This window comes from Mastomys coucha, unplaced genomic scaffold (genome assembly GCF_008632895.1).
Source record: "Mastomys coucha isolate ucsf_1 unplaced genomic scaffold, UCSF_Mcou_1 pScaffold6, whole genome shotgun sequence".
In the NCBI taxonomy this organism is placed as follows: domain Eukaryota; kingdom Metazoa; phylum Chordata; class Mammalia; order Rodentia; family Muridae; genus Mastomys; species Mastomys coucha.
The window spans coordinates 56497871-56511621 of record NW_022196912.1 but is presented as its reverse complement, the minus strand read 5'-3'; the positions used below and the strand labels follow the sequence as shown (position 1 = coordinate 56511621).

Genomic DNA, 13751 nt, shown 5'->3' with positions numbered 1-13751 from the left:
GTGACGTGCCAAAGAAACAGACAGGAGATGATCTAATGCAGCTCACAGCAGGGTCTTTACTCAGGACCCTCATTCCCCCAGTGCACCATCACCATGCAGGACAGTTTTGTTGGGGGGGGGGAGCCCTGAATATCTATTGGGGCAAGGCTTTATAGTAAGCAGCAAACAGGGAATACAATTACAATTAGCAAGCATCTAATTGGAAGCTACAGAGGCCTTCAACATAATTGGCTGGTGCTGGGAGTCATATTATAAACTTAACTTCTGCTCCCCTCTGCATTGGTGGTCGTTAGGAAGGGGATGGGCTTGTAACCTGAGGGTGCAGGTTTGTTGGGGGAATAACCTGGAGACATAAGTCTTGTTGAGGGTGTAACCTGGAAACGCTGGTCTTGTTGTGGGTTAGCCTATTGACTGGAGCTAGGCTCGAGTTTTGTTGGAAACTAATGCTAGGTACCAGCCTGTTAGTTTAAAATAACAGTTCAAACCTAGGTCAGATTTTCTTTCTTTCTTTCTTTCTTTCTTTCTTTCTTTCTTTCTTTCTTTCTTTCTTTTTTTTACTATCCAACCAGATTTATATAATAATAAAATCACAATTTACAAGATGCCAATACCATAACTTCAGAATCAAGCTTTGGCATCTCAGTGACATGTGCAAACTTCAGTATGGTAGTGACATTTGGAGAGTTACGTGCCAGGGAGGGGAACTAGGGTCTGAAAAAGCTGGTAGTGTGTATGATTTATTGTTTTATCTCATACATTTCTTACCGATTGAAAGTATTTCAGAACAAAATGGGAAAAATTATTTGAGGCCATATTCTGCCTTGGTTATTAAAAAAAAAATCTGACTTCTACTAATTGCATACTTAGAACCTTTTCCTCTAGGATTTCACACGAGCGCAAACATCAGTAGACACATCATGGTTCTGAAACAAAGCTAAGGGTAGTGCCAGGACTCCCGCATATATGTTCCATTTCCACTTGTGAAAGCGAAGAACAAATGGTTTTCATTTATTCATCAAACACTTGGAGAGTGTCTACTAAGACAGCTACCGTGATAAATAAGACATGATCGTGACTTTAGGCACTAGACTGATTGGCATCATGCTTTCATAGACAATGATTGCACACCTGTGACAAATGCTCGTGGCAGCTTATACAAGGATCCTGGGGAACAGAGAATCAAGTACACCCGCTACAAAGAGAGGAATGAGCATCTGGAAGACTGGGGGAGGGGTCTCTGCAATAAGCAAGGGAAGAACAGAAGAGGCGGAGGAGTGTGCCACCTAATCCACAGAGTCATGGCCCTGAAAGAAAGAAAAGCAGTTAAGACTTCTTGGAGACCGACTGGGGTGTGTGTGTGTGTGTGTGTGTGTGTGTGTGTGTGTGTGTGTGTGCCCCAGGACTCTAGATAATTGGAAATGAAGAAGAATTTAGGTGCAGGTCTCAAATGTATACTATATAGTCCCCAGGAATGGATGCCATGCAGAGAGCTTTGGAAGGGTCAGTGACATACTTCCATCGAAAAGGAGCAGATTATCAATTTCTGAGCATTTCCCAAGACCCCTACATGTGTATTTGGTCTATAGGTGTAGCAGGACAGATCTCTGTGGGCTTCCAGTTCTCCGCAGTCACCCTGATCAGGTGAGACCCTGCTTCTGCCCTGAATGTTTCAGCGGGTTTGCAACTTTCCTGGTTACACTTTGGTTTGTCAGTAAACCCTAGAACTCCAGATCTAAAAACCCATTAGCACTTCCCAAGTGAAACATCCCTTGGGCGGGGGAAGAGGTGAGACACTTCTTTCTCAGTCACCAGCTACCATGTTGGACCCTTGCAAGGGCATGAAGGAGGTGGAGGAAGTGAAATCTTATTTGAATGATGCAGGCATGGTATGAAGCTAAGATCTCTCCAACACAGCAGGTGTCCAAAGCTGGACAGATGTCATTGCACATTCTTCTAAGATCCCACACTAAGGCCCCAAGTCCACTTTCCTCTCACCACACATAGTGCCTTTGAGTTGCTTGCATTTCTCCCATTAAAGAAGGTCACAGCCTGAGTTTGCTACTGTGCTCTATTGTGTATTTCATGGTCTTCTTGGAGGTCTCTTTTAGGATGAACCCAAGTCATCTGACTTCAGCTCTAATTTGAGTCCACTGGAAACAAACACCTTTAACCACTAGCAATAGAAACACAGCATGGAATCCCTCTGCTGCCACTCATGTAGGTTAAGACACAACCTCTTTTTTGTTTCTTTTTATTAGATATTTTCTTTATTTACATGTCATATGATATCTCCTTTCCTGGCTTCCCCTCCAGAAAAAAAAAGAAAAAAGAAAAAAAGAAAATTAAACAAAAACCTTGTTCCCTCCTCCCTCCCCCTGCTTACAAACCCACCCTCTCCTGCTTACTGGCCCTGGCATTCTCCTACACTGGGGCATAGAACCTTCACAGGGCCAAGGGCCTCTCCTCCCATTGATGATCAATTAGGTCATCCTCTGGTATATATATGCTGCTGGAGCCATTAGTCCCACCATGCGTACTCTTTGGTTGGTGGTTTAGTCCCTGGGAGCTCTGAGGGTACTAGTTACTTCATATTGTTGTTCGTCCTAAGGGGCTTGCTGGCTGGTTTTGTGTGTCAACTTGACACAGGCTGGAGTTATCACAGAGAAGAGAGCTTCAGTTGGGGAAGGGCCTCCATGAGGTCCAGCTGTGGGGCATTTTCTCAATTAGTGATCAAGGGGGTAGGGTCCCTTGTGAGTGGTGCCATCCCTGGGCTGGAGGTCTTGGGCTCTATAAGAGAGCAGGCTGAGCAAGCCAGGAGAAGCAAGCCAGTAAGGAACATCCCTTCACCTCTTTAAACTCTTCAGACATGAACCATCCTAGATCATTTCCACATTCTCTCTGAATTCCAGAGAACACTTGCCAAGATCTTTGAAATCCCTTGAGCTTCTCTTATTCTGCATGTAGTGAGAAGTCGGCTGTACACCAGTCTGTTGGTGGTAAACTCACCTACAAAATATCAGCCCAGCCCCACCCAGCACAGCCCAGGCCAGCCTAGCCCAGCCCAGCCCAGCAGAGCACAGCAAAGCCCTGCCCAGGCTAGCCCAGGCTAGAATAGCCCAGAGCTCTCACTTTGCATTTTCTATTTTATTCTTCTCTTCTTTATCCCCTAGGGAGATGGTGGGTAAATACCAACAAAACTAGTTTCATATTTTTCTCAGTATGACTCACTTATTTGAGTAGTCTGAAATGGAGCAACTTGTCGAGATATGGCCCTCGGGCCACATCTTGCCTGTCACCTATTTGGGTAAATAAAATTGTACTGAATGTGGAAATGCCATGCCTCCTTTGATGCTACAGTGGCTAGTTGCAACACAGGCTATATGGCCTGCATGCCTAAAATACTTATCATCTGACTTTCCATAGAAAAAGTTCTGAACATTTCAGAAATGTTCAGTATGGAAACAACAATGTATATGTGTATTTACACTTACGTTAAATTAAAGTTGTAGTTTTTGAAAAAAAGAAATTAAAAAGGAAGACATACACTAGGTATAGTGGAGGGAAAGGTTTCTTGTAGATATGAGGAAGTAAGGGGCAGTGAGGAGAAGGGGGAAGGGAGATTGGGGAACCAAGAAACCAAGAGACCAGGAAGGTAAAGTACAAAATTCCTGTAGGCAGTAGCCAAATGGCCAGATTATATAGGGAAGAGCTGCAGGGAACAGGTAGACCATCCCCTGGCTGGAGAGTATGTAACAAGTTGGGACTGACTAAGGGATGTTGGGAGAACCTGGAGGCCACTTCCACTTCGATATGTTAAATAGGCACCTCAGTCAGCCCTTTGTAGTGGTTTGAGAATTAACAGAGGTCACACCTGGAGAGACAGAGGCAGGGGCAAAGGCAGGATAATGGAATATATGAGTTCATCAGGCTGGAGAGATGGGGTGCTTTCTGCTCTTGCAGAGACCCAGAGGGCAATTCTCAGCACTCCTGTCAGAGGACTCAATACCATCTGTAACTCTAGCTCCAGTAGACCTGAGCACCTCTTCTGAACTCTGCCAACTCCTGCACATACCCAAACACAGATCCACACACACATACATAATTGAAAATAAACCTTTCTTTAAAGTATGAGGCAAGCATGAGCTATATAGCAAGATAACTTTCTCAAACCTAAATAAAATACAAGTGTAGTTCCTGAGTTCCATCCACTTCAAAAGTGTTCAACAGTCATGTTTGCCCAGAGTTGAGAAGCAGGTGCCTTTTCACCACGGCAGAAAATCCTGTTGCGCAGGCTGATGTACAACCTTGCTTCAGTATGTAGCGGCATGTGGTCTTCTACTATTCTTGTTGGCCTTCTTGACCTTAACCTGAGCTGAGACTGAAAATACCCTACTAGTTTAATACATTTACTATTACATGTAATTCTCATTTAATCCTCTTAAAGGCCTATGAAATAGCCATGTATCTGTAGATAATGAAACGAAGGCGTCAGAAAGTTTAAAATGGAAGCTATCACGAGATAACACTTTCATTTTAAGAAGCTAGCTTTATGGTAGGACATGAGACTCAAGGGAAGATATGGGCTAGCATTTTAATGCAATAATCTGGGTGGTAGAGTCATTTCCTATGGCTAGCACAGCATAGGACTCCGAGCTGTGTAGCTTAAGATGACAGAGTTTATTCTCTCACAATTCCTGCAGATCTGTAAAGACTCTGGGAAGATCCTGCCTTTGCTTCTTCTAGCTGTGTGCAGTTGCTGGAGTTCCTTGGTTTGCAGCAAGGCCTTTATATCATCTGTTCTTCTCTGTGTGTCTCTACCAAATTCCTTTCCTCTTCTAAAGAAACGTACCACTAACTATGGTCGACCCTAATACAGTGTGTCCCATTTGACTTGACTTGGGCCTGCAGAGAGCTTACTTCCAAATAGGATCACACAAGTATCGAGGGTTAGGACCTCAACATACCATAATGGGGGACTCAACTCAACCCACATGTGAATGTGAAAACTATTAAAGATGGAAGATGCTAAAAAGAACCAGGGAAGGAAATTTCAAAAGTAAATGTGGTTGTTCTTTGTTCATATTCATGAAGCTTATGGAGCCTGAGATCACTTGCAGGGTTGTGACTATAATGGCCAAGAGGAGAAGTCCCAGGGGGAGAGAAATAGTGGTTTATGTGTTTACCTAAGCTGGGTTAGGTGCTGCCTAAGCTGGGTTTCGCATTAGAAAAACTATGGTGATTGGGATACAGATGTGGGGATAGGACAGATCAACAGAAATGTAAACCGTGACACTAAGAGTCACAGCTGGATGGTAGAAAAAGAGCTATCCATGAAAAGAACTAAGACTGTGAAGCTAAGAGAGTAAGGAGAATGCCTACAGGAGAGACTGTGGGGGAAGTTCAAGGACAAATGTATTTTTGGGTTAAAGGAGTCACAAATCATGTTTTACACTTACATTACTCTAGTTAATAGATGGAGTAACCTCCTTCACCCCCAGCAATGGGCAAAGAGATACTTTGCTGGTGGTGTTCTTCTGTCAGTCAGGGACAGAGCAGATGGCAGGCCTTTGTTCATCCTAGCTTGATGCCCGGCTTGGTGGCCCAAGCTATCTTATGCCTAGGACTCATGAAAATCAGATAAAATTAAGTCAATTTCAGGCAGTGCAACATGGGACAAGGAAGACTGACAGAGACCTGTAGTCTGCCATGAAACCCTAGACCTGCCCTACAGGGCATCGCACAGGTAGGCCATAGGAAACACCAGCTTGCTACCATTCCATGGATGATTGGAAGATATCACCCAGAGGCCCAGCAGCCGTGTAGCCAGCCTGCAGTTTGAATATGTGATGGTCAGATGGGAGAGAAAAAGTAGTGGAGAATCTTGAGCATTATGAAGAGAGATAGAATTTGGGACTTGAGGGTGGAGAGGAGTAGCCTGTTGGGAGTGGCCAGCCCTGCCACCTGGGGCCCTAGTGTAGTCCTAGCTTGAGCTGCTGCTGCTGAGGCACAAGTCTGAGTCCCTGACTACACACAGTGGCAGTGGCACGTCCATGGCTCATATTACCACTAGAGAAGATGAGAATGACCCTGTTTGGGGCAGCCAGTGTAAGAATTGAGCAAACAGGGACACCTCAAAAATACCAGGAAGCCAGGAATGTCCATTAAGCTTAAAGTCAGAGAGCTTCAAAAGAGTTGACTGAATAGACATCCAGCCCCAGGAGATGACCCAAATGGCAGGGAGTAATGCTCGGTTCCAGGCAACGATCCACCCACAATGAGAGGTAGATCTCTTCCCACCGCAAGGTATCGCCTCCTCTGGTGGGGCACCAAGAACAGTAGACACAAAGGACAATGGGCTCCACCAATAAGAGATAACCAACTCATGCTGTAAAATAAAACCTATGTTCTGAAAGGGTATAAAGAGTGTGTGCTTTTGTTCCTCGGGTCGCCTTTGCCCCTATTGCAGGACAACCCCAGTATCATTAAACCCTCTTGCTTATTGCATTGATCTCCATCTCTGTGTCTTTGTGAATAGGACATCTATCCCCAAATCTAACACCAGTGGGGACCATGTGGATGTTTAGGGGCTGTGCATAATAGGCCCCACCCTCATTGGATATAGCACTCTGGAGAACTAATGCTATCTCTCTCTCACCAGCAGTGACACTTGGGAGAGTGGGCCCTATGACCAACCCAAGCAGCACAGTGGAGCTGGGGCTGGTGGTAGGGGTGTGAGTGAGCCTGCCCTGAGGATGTGAATGTGGGAGAACTGACCCCACCACTCACCTATTATGGTGTGGCATAGGCACAGAGGTAATGCCCTCTACATCCCCCATCTTACCACCTTCAGCAGTTGGGAAAACTACCCACAGGGTCATGAGCTCAGGAGAGTGGGCCCTACCCCTTGCCTGTATAGCACATCAAGGGTAACCCTGCTGGCAGGGACCCAGGTAAGCCAGCCCAAAGGTCAAGATTGCACAAGTGGTGTGTGTGAGTTAGGGGATGCCTCGCCCCCTTGGCCTCTCATCAGCTGCAACAATAGGGAAAGCTGGCCCCTGGGGTCACAAAGGATGGGAGAACTGGCTATAGCCCTTGGGAGAGTGAGCCCTGAACTTTGCATGAGCAGTGCTCTAGAGCTAGTCCTGGTAGTGAGGGCATTGGTGAGCCAGCCCTAAAGGCGTGATTGAGAGAAACCTGGTCGTGCCACTTCTCTGCAGTGAGATGGCCAAGGGGGTGAAGAGAGATGCCCTCCACTCCCTTGCCACCCTAGGCAGTCAGGAAAGGTGATCCAGGGGTCATAAGAACAGGAGAGCAGATCTGAACCTCACCTAGGCAGCATAGTAGATCTGGCCCTGGTGGAGGCAGTGCAGGTGAGCAGGATGTGGGGATGATGCCCTCCTCTCACCCACCTCCACAACTGCGCTCGCCTGTGTTTGCGTTCTATTTTGAGGGGAGAGGTTACAAGGGTGAACAGCAGATATGAGAGCATGGGGTACATGATGTGAGACTCACAAAGAATAAATAAAAAGTTTTGTTTTTTAAAGAGAAGAAAAAAAGCCAGATGGAATAAAAATGTTGACAAATTCAAACAAAGCTGGAAGGCAGGGGGCAATTCATGGGGACTCAGTGTGTAAAAAGAATGCAACTGACTTCCACCATGAAACTTTTCTGTGGAGGAGGCAGGCCAGAAAGGCTGATATAAGAGCAAAGGGAAATGTTCTCCTCTCTGTTTGGTGTTGCTTACGATGGGGTGTCTGAGCCTATTTAGATGCTGAGGGGATGCTGGGTAGAGCTGGGGGGGATGATTATAGAACAAATGAGGATTGATGATGTAGCAAACTGAAAAGACATGAGGGACTCTGAGTACAGATTTTGATTGGAGGAGGGACACTTTTTCTTTCCGGTGGGCGAGATAGTGAACAGTGGGAAATCTAGAAGGATGGAGCAGACATTTAATGACATTCTTATTTGCTGGTCTTTAGTTTCTTGTCATATATAATGGAAGGCCATCAATAACAATGGATTTAAAGAGTTCCAAGAAATACTCTTTTTTATGTGAGTGGTAGATTCTTTGATACTATATTCTTTGAGATTAACATTTTTTATTATCAACCATGAATGCACAAATGACTATATAAATCATTTTGACATGATCCTGAAATTTATTACCCAAGTTGTTTTTCTCCAAGAGATTTGCTTCTGCCCTTCCTGTTTATTTGAATTATTATTATTATTATTGTTGTTGTTGTTGTTGTTGCTATATACAGGGAATTCAGTTGAGGGAGGTCCAGCTGGAAATGGTCACCTACAGATTCCTAAAAGGTCTGGACCTTGGCTTGGAGTCTTGTCATTTTATCATTGTTTCTCAGAAATGATTTCACATCAGATAACTTAATGATCTGTTCTCACTAGAGACTTTTAGAAAAATGGGCTCTGTCTTGCTCCAAATCTTTATCACCAAGTGAGATGGAGACATTAAAAGTTACAAGTTTGGTAATATAAAAGATGATACAATTAAGACATAAAAATATACTGTGGTTAAAAAAAAGTAGTCAATGTAAACAAAAGGAATTTAAAAAGGAATGAATCTGCAGTCCTGAATCCATTGCCAGAAAAGTATATGCTCCTATGGTTTAGGATGAGACAGAAAAGGATTATTGGTGGTACTGGATACAAAAATTTACTGTAAAACTAGTCAATACAAAAAGCAAGGTGTTGGTGCAACCAGCCAGTCTAATGGAATAGAACTGACCATGGAAATGAATCGATTCAAATATGGAACTATAATGTCATAGTCTCCTTGAGCCCCTAGGGAATGTGTCCTAAGACCCTCAGAGCATTACCATACCCCTTTCATTACCAAAATGCAAGAGGATAATAACCCCTTGTGTATCCTATTTTCTTCTACTCATATGATAAAGCTGAATTTGTAAACTAGCTCCAATAATATATCAACAGTGATAACTAATAATATGGCCAGATGTGGTAGCTGGGCCTGTAACTCAGCACTTAGGAGCCTGATGTAGGAGGATAGACATTAGTTCAAGAACAGTTTGGGCTATGTAGCAAGAACTGGACATATTGATGTCTACATGTGATCCTATTACAAACAAAAGAAAACTCAAACTATTAATAAGCCAGAGTGATTGTAATATGCTGTAACAGAAGATGTATGACTGTGGTCTCTGGCAGCAGATCAGTATTGTGTAGCCCTCAGCCCTCTTCTTGGTAGAATAATATACTGTCCATGTGTTGAAAGGAAGTGAGGTGACTGGAGTGAGTACTGTGACAGCATTTGACTACTACATACTTGAATGTCAGTACCACAACACCATGATGTGACTCCTAAGTGAACATCAGGCCAGTTATCTAGGGTAGGTATCCTAGACCAAGGCAAGCTTCACTTGCTGAGCAGGTGGATTAGGACAACACACTACCTAGAATCATGCATAGTGTAAGCTTGCTGTTTCTTCTGGACACTTTTCATGTAATATTTTTAAGAATGGTTGACTGGGTAAATGAAGCTCCATAAAGCGACGTGGTTGATAAGGAGAACTATTGTCTCCAATTGAACTGGCACCACACAGAAACAAGCAGCGAAAGGGGTCGTCAGTAGTTCAGGGGTTGGAGAAATTGCTCAGTTGGGAAAGTGTGAAGACTCAAGTGTGGATTCCCCAGGAGCCGTATAAATGGCAGGAGAGCATGACAACCACTTGCAATCCTAACACACAGAAGTGGGAACAGAGGAAAGTGACAAACTGGCTGCTAGCCCAGGTGAGCCGAAGAGCTCAGGTTCAAGAGACCCTGTCTCAACAAATGAGGTTGAGAGTACTGAGGGAAGATAGCCCATGGTAACTTCTGGTTTCCCCAGGACATGTGCACACGTGCACACACACAGAGATCAACACACATGTATGCACACATATCACATATATGCACAAAAAGACAAAAAGAAATGTTCAGTGAATGAAACAGATGGCTATCAAATAGAACATGGAATTATATCTTACCTCCACCATACACAAAAATCCAGGTGAATTAAATATTATACCATGAAGAAGGGACAGATTGTTTTGAACACTATAGAGGGAAGAGGAACTCCTTCAGGGTAGGGGAAGATTTCTTAAAACAAACAAAATTAAAGAAATCCTTCCCCCACCCTGCCCCACAAGCTACTATGAATAAGCCTTATAGACTTGACCACACTAAAATGAAAACCATAAACTATCAAAAAGCATCCTAAAAAGACTGGAAAGTACAAGTTACAAACTACAAGAAATATGTAATACATTAACATGACATGTTAATATGTAAAATATGTAAATTAATATCATAATCAATAAGAAAAAGAATTTTCAACTCAATAAGAAAAGGCTTAGAGGCATCTCACAGGGAAGATATAAGAGCAACCAATAAGCAAACAAAATGATGCCTAGCCTCATTAGTAATGAAACAAAAACAAATTAATATCACAGTAAGGTACCATTTTATTCCCATTAGATTGAAAAAACCAATTAGTTTTCCAATATTAAGCACAGTGAGAATGTGGAACTACAGGCTTCTTTAGCCATGGTTGCTGAGACTACAGAGAGGCAAAATGACAGTGGAAAACACACTGGTATTCTTCAGTAAAGACGAACATCTTCAGGCTGCGTGACCCTTTAGATACGAATCTCAGAAATCTCTTAGACTTGGATGCAAGGAGCAGGTGCAAGAATCTTCAGGACAAATTGTAAGGGCTCACCACTAGAGACAACACAAGATACTTGCTGTCAAGGGTATGAATAAATGATGCCCTGACAAGGAACAAACTATAGCAATCTTCAGGATTGTGGGTCAGTATTTAACAACAATGTGGAATGAAAAGGATAGCCTTGAGAAAGTGATAAGGCGCATGCTTCTGTTCATTTGGATTTAGAATCCAATAATATGTCACATATATGTCACATATATGTTAGTCCAAAATTGCTAATAGCAAAGAGAGTTGGTGCTGTCAGCCAGTGACACACAGTTGACAACAAGGGTGTTAGAAATGTTCTGTATTCTCAAAGAGGACAAGGAAGACCAACAGAATCAAATCACCTGGACCATTGAGAGCACCCAGACACTGAACCACCAATCAAAGAGCATACTCAGGCTGGACTTAGGCCCCCACACATGTAGCAGATGTGCAGCATGGTCTTCATGTGGTTCCAATAACTGGAGTAGGGGGCTGCCCCTGAACTTGTTGCCTGCCTGTAGATCCTATTCCCCTAACTGGGCTGTCTTTTCTGGCCTCAGAGGAAGAGAATGTGCCTAACCTAACAGAGACTTGATATGCCAGGGTGGGTTGATACCTACTGGGGGGCCTCCACTCTCTCAGAGGAGGAGAGGGGAAACATAGGAAGAGGTCATGTGAGGGGGGAACTGGGAGGAAGGAGACGGAGGCTTCAGTCAGGATGTAAAAAAAATAAAGAAAGAAATAAGGAAATAAGTGGAAAATAAAGATAGAAAAAAAAAAACATACCAGAAAAGAAAAAGAAGGGAATGAGGAGGAGGAAGAAGAGGAAGAGGAAGAAGAGAAGACTGGTTAATGAGAAGTCCAGCATGCAGTTGTTTATTTTGATTATCACATAACTTAACAAGTGCATGCCATAGACATTTCAGTAGATGTATTTTAGAGCTTACATAGAAGTAAATAAAAAAGTGTGCTGGTTGTACTGGCTGGCTTTGTGTGTCAACTTAAAACAAGGTGGAGTTAATCATACAGAATGGGGCCTCTCTTGAAGAAAGGCCTCCATAAGATCCAGCTGTAAGGCATTTTCTCAACTAGTGATCAAGGGTGGGAGGGCCCATTGTGGGTGGTGCCATCCCTGGGCTCGTAGTCCTGGGTTCTATAAGAGAGCAATCTGAGCAAGCCAGGGGAAACAATACAGTAAGCAACACCCCTCCATGGCCTCTGCATCAGCTTCTGCCTCCAGGTTCCTACCCTGTGTGAGTTCCAGTCCTGACTTCCTTTGGTGATGAACAGCAATGTGGACATATAAGCTGAATAAACCCTTTCCTCTCCAACTTGCTTCTTGGTCATGATGCTTTGTGCAGAAATAGAAATCCTGACAAAGACCCTTGTACATGTAGGATATAGCCCATAATTTAAAAAAAATCAGAATTTGTGCTATTTGTCTTTTCAGTGACTGGATTATTTGTTAGCCATAATCTCTTCAAATTTCTCTTATTTTGTAATGTATGACAGAACTCCCTTCCTTCCTATAGCTGAGCAGTATTTCACCATATACATATATGATGGCACATGATTCTATTTATATGGGGTAACTGAAGTGAACTTAACTGAACAGGAAATAGAGCAGCTGGAAAGGGGAGATGCAGAGAATTTCAGCCATGAGAGATGAATTTCTAAGTATGTGTGGAACAACATTGTGCTTATTGTTTTTTTTTAAAATACTGAAAAAAACTAAATTTATCATAATTTATTTTATTTAACAATTTAGGAACTTCTTGGCCATCAGCAGTTCCAGTGCAATTTCAGGAATTCAGGAATCTCAGTGGAGCTGTTAGTGTAGCAGACCTTGTAGGTAAAATACACGCACAGTTTCACACCTTCAATAGCACGCGTGAAGGGATCGCTCTAAAACTGACCTCATTGGTTTCATTCTCTGCCAACTGACCTGGGCCACTCAACATGGCCTTCATTGCTCCGGATGTTATCACATGTTCTCTATACAATAAATTCATGACCATCAGAAGATATTAATTTGACATGCATGGCTTTGGGGCCTTCACCCCGGGTAGGTTTTTTCCCCTCTCCATCCATTATGTTCTTATAAAATTCTACTTGATCCCAGAGGAACTATAGTAGTTTCTCCTGCAAGTTCCGGGGCACAAAAATGAATTACTTCTGGCAAGTCCAGCTGCTTTCTGCCCATTGTGTTTATTGTTCATGCTATTCTGTCCATAGTGAAGTTTTGTGACAGAGTAGATTTTGTGTTGTTTTAGCATAATAAAAACAAAGAGTCAATAAAGTCAGCTTTTGAAGAAAGGGTAAGAAGCCAGTGAGATGGCTCTGTAGGTAAAGGCACTTGTGGCCCAGGATAGATTAATCTCTGAGTCCTGTGTTTTGGAAGACACATCCCTAACAGTTGTCCTTTGACCTCTCCATGTATGTTATGCCATGTGTACCCACTTGTATATACACACACTAAGTAGATGCAATTTGAACAATAGTTTTAAACAAAAAATGGCTAGGATATGCTAAGTATATCTAGACTTCAGATCCACTACTCTTTCTCTACTATGCTGTTATACCTGGGGTGAGCACACTGTGGCAGAGAATGGCAGCCGGAACCTGCTTCAGTAGTGAGACCTTACCTGTAGGATGTTACATGAAGTGTTTAGTCTGAGGTTCATCAGGGGAGGCTCTTCTCAAAGAAGTGAAGAGCTGTCTCTAGAATGAGAGGGCTAAGGTAGCATGAATGCCATACCCACTCCACCAAAGCCACACTTCCTAATAGTGCCAATAGGGGCCAACTACATTAAAAACTACCACATACCTGTATCAGAAACAAAAGAAGGGAATTTGTCTTATCCTTTCACTCAGCTCCATCACAAAATTAAGGGCTATAAGCAGAGTCAATACTGGGAAATTGATCAGCCACTTGCAACTGCTTTTCACCTCTTTGTTTCTGAACCTTTTTGTATCTTAGGCTCCATGATCTTTTTTATGTTCTTCATGTGTATGCATACGTGAACACGAG

General features: G+C 43.2%; 1 non-coding gene and 2 pseudogenes across 1 annotated transcript; 1 reads left to right on the top strand and 2 right to left on the bottom strand.

Moving 5' to 3' along the window:
• Positions 1–6836, bottom strand: part of LOC116081006 — a 7838-nt pseudogene extending 1002 nt beyond the window's left edge.
• On the top strand, positions 5491–5630 carry LOC116081318. The gene has a single exon (XR_004114817.1). It is a non-coding gene; the product is annotated as a small nucleolar RNA SNORA48 (small nucleolar RNA).
• A 5640-nt stretch (positions 6837–12476) lies between the features above and the next one.
• LOC116080106 lies at positions 12477–12763 on the bottom strand (annotated as a pseudogene).
• Between the last annotated feature and the right edge of the window lie 988 nt (positions 12764–13751).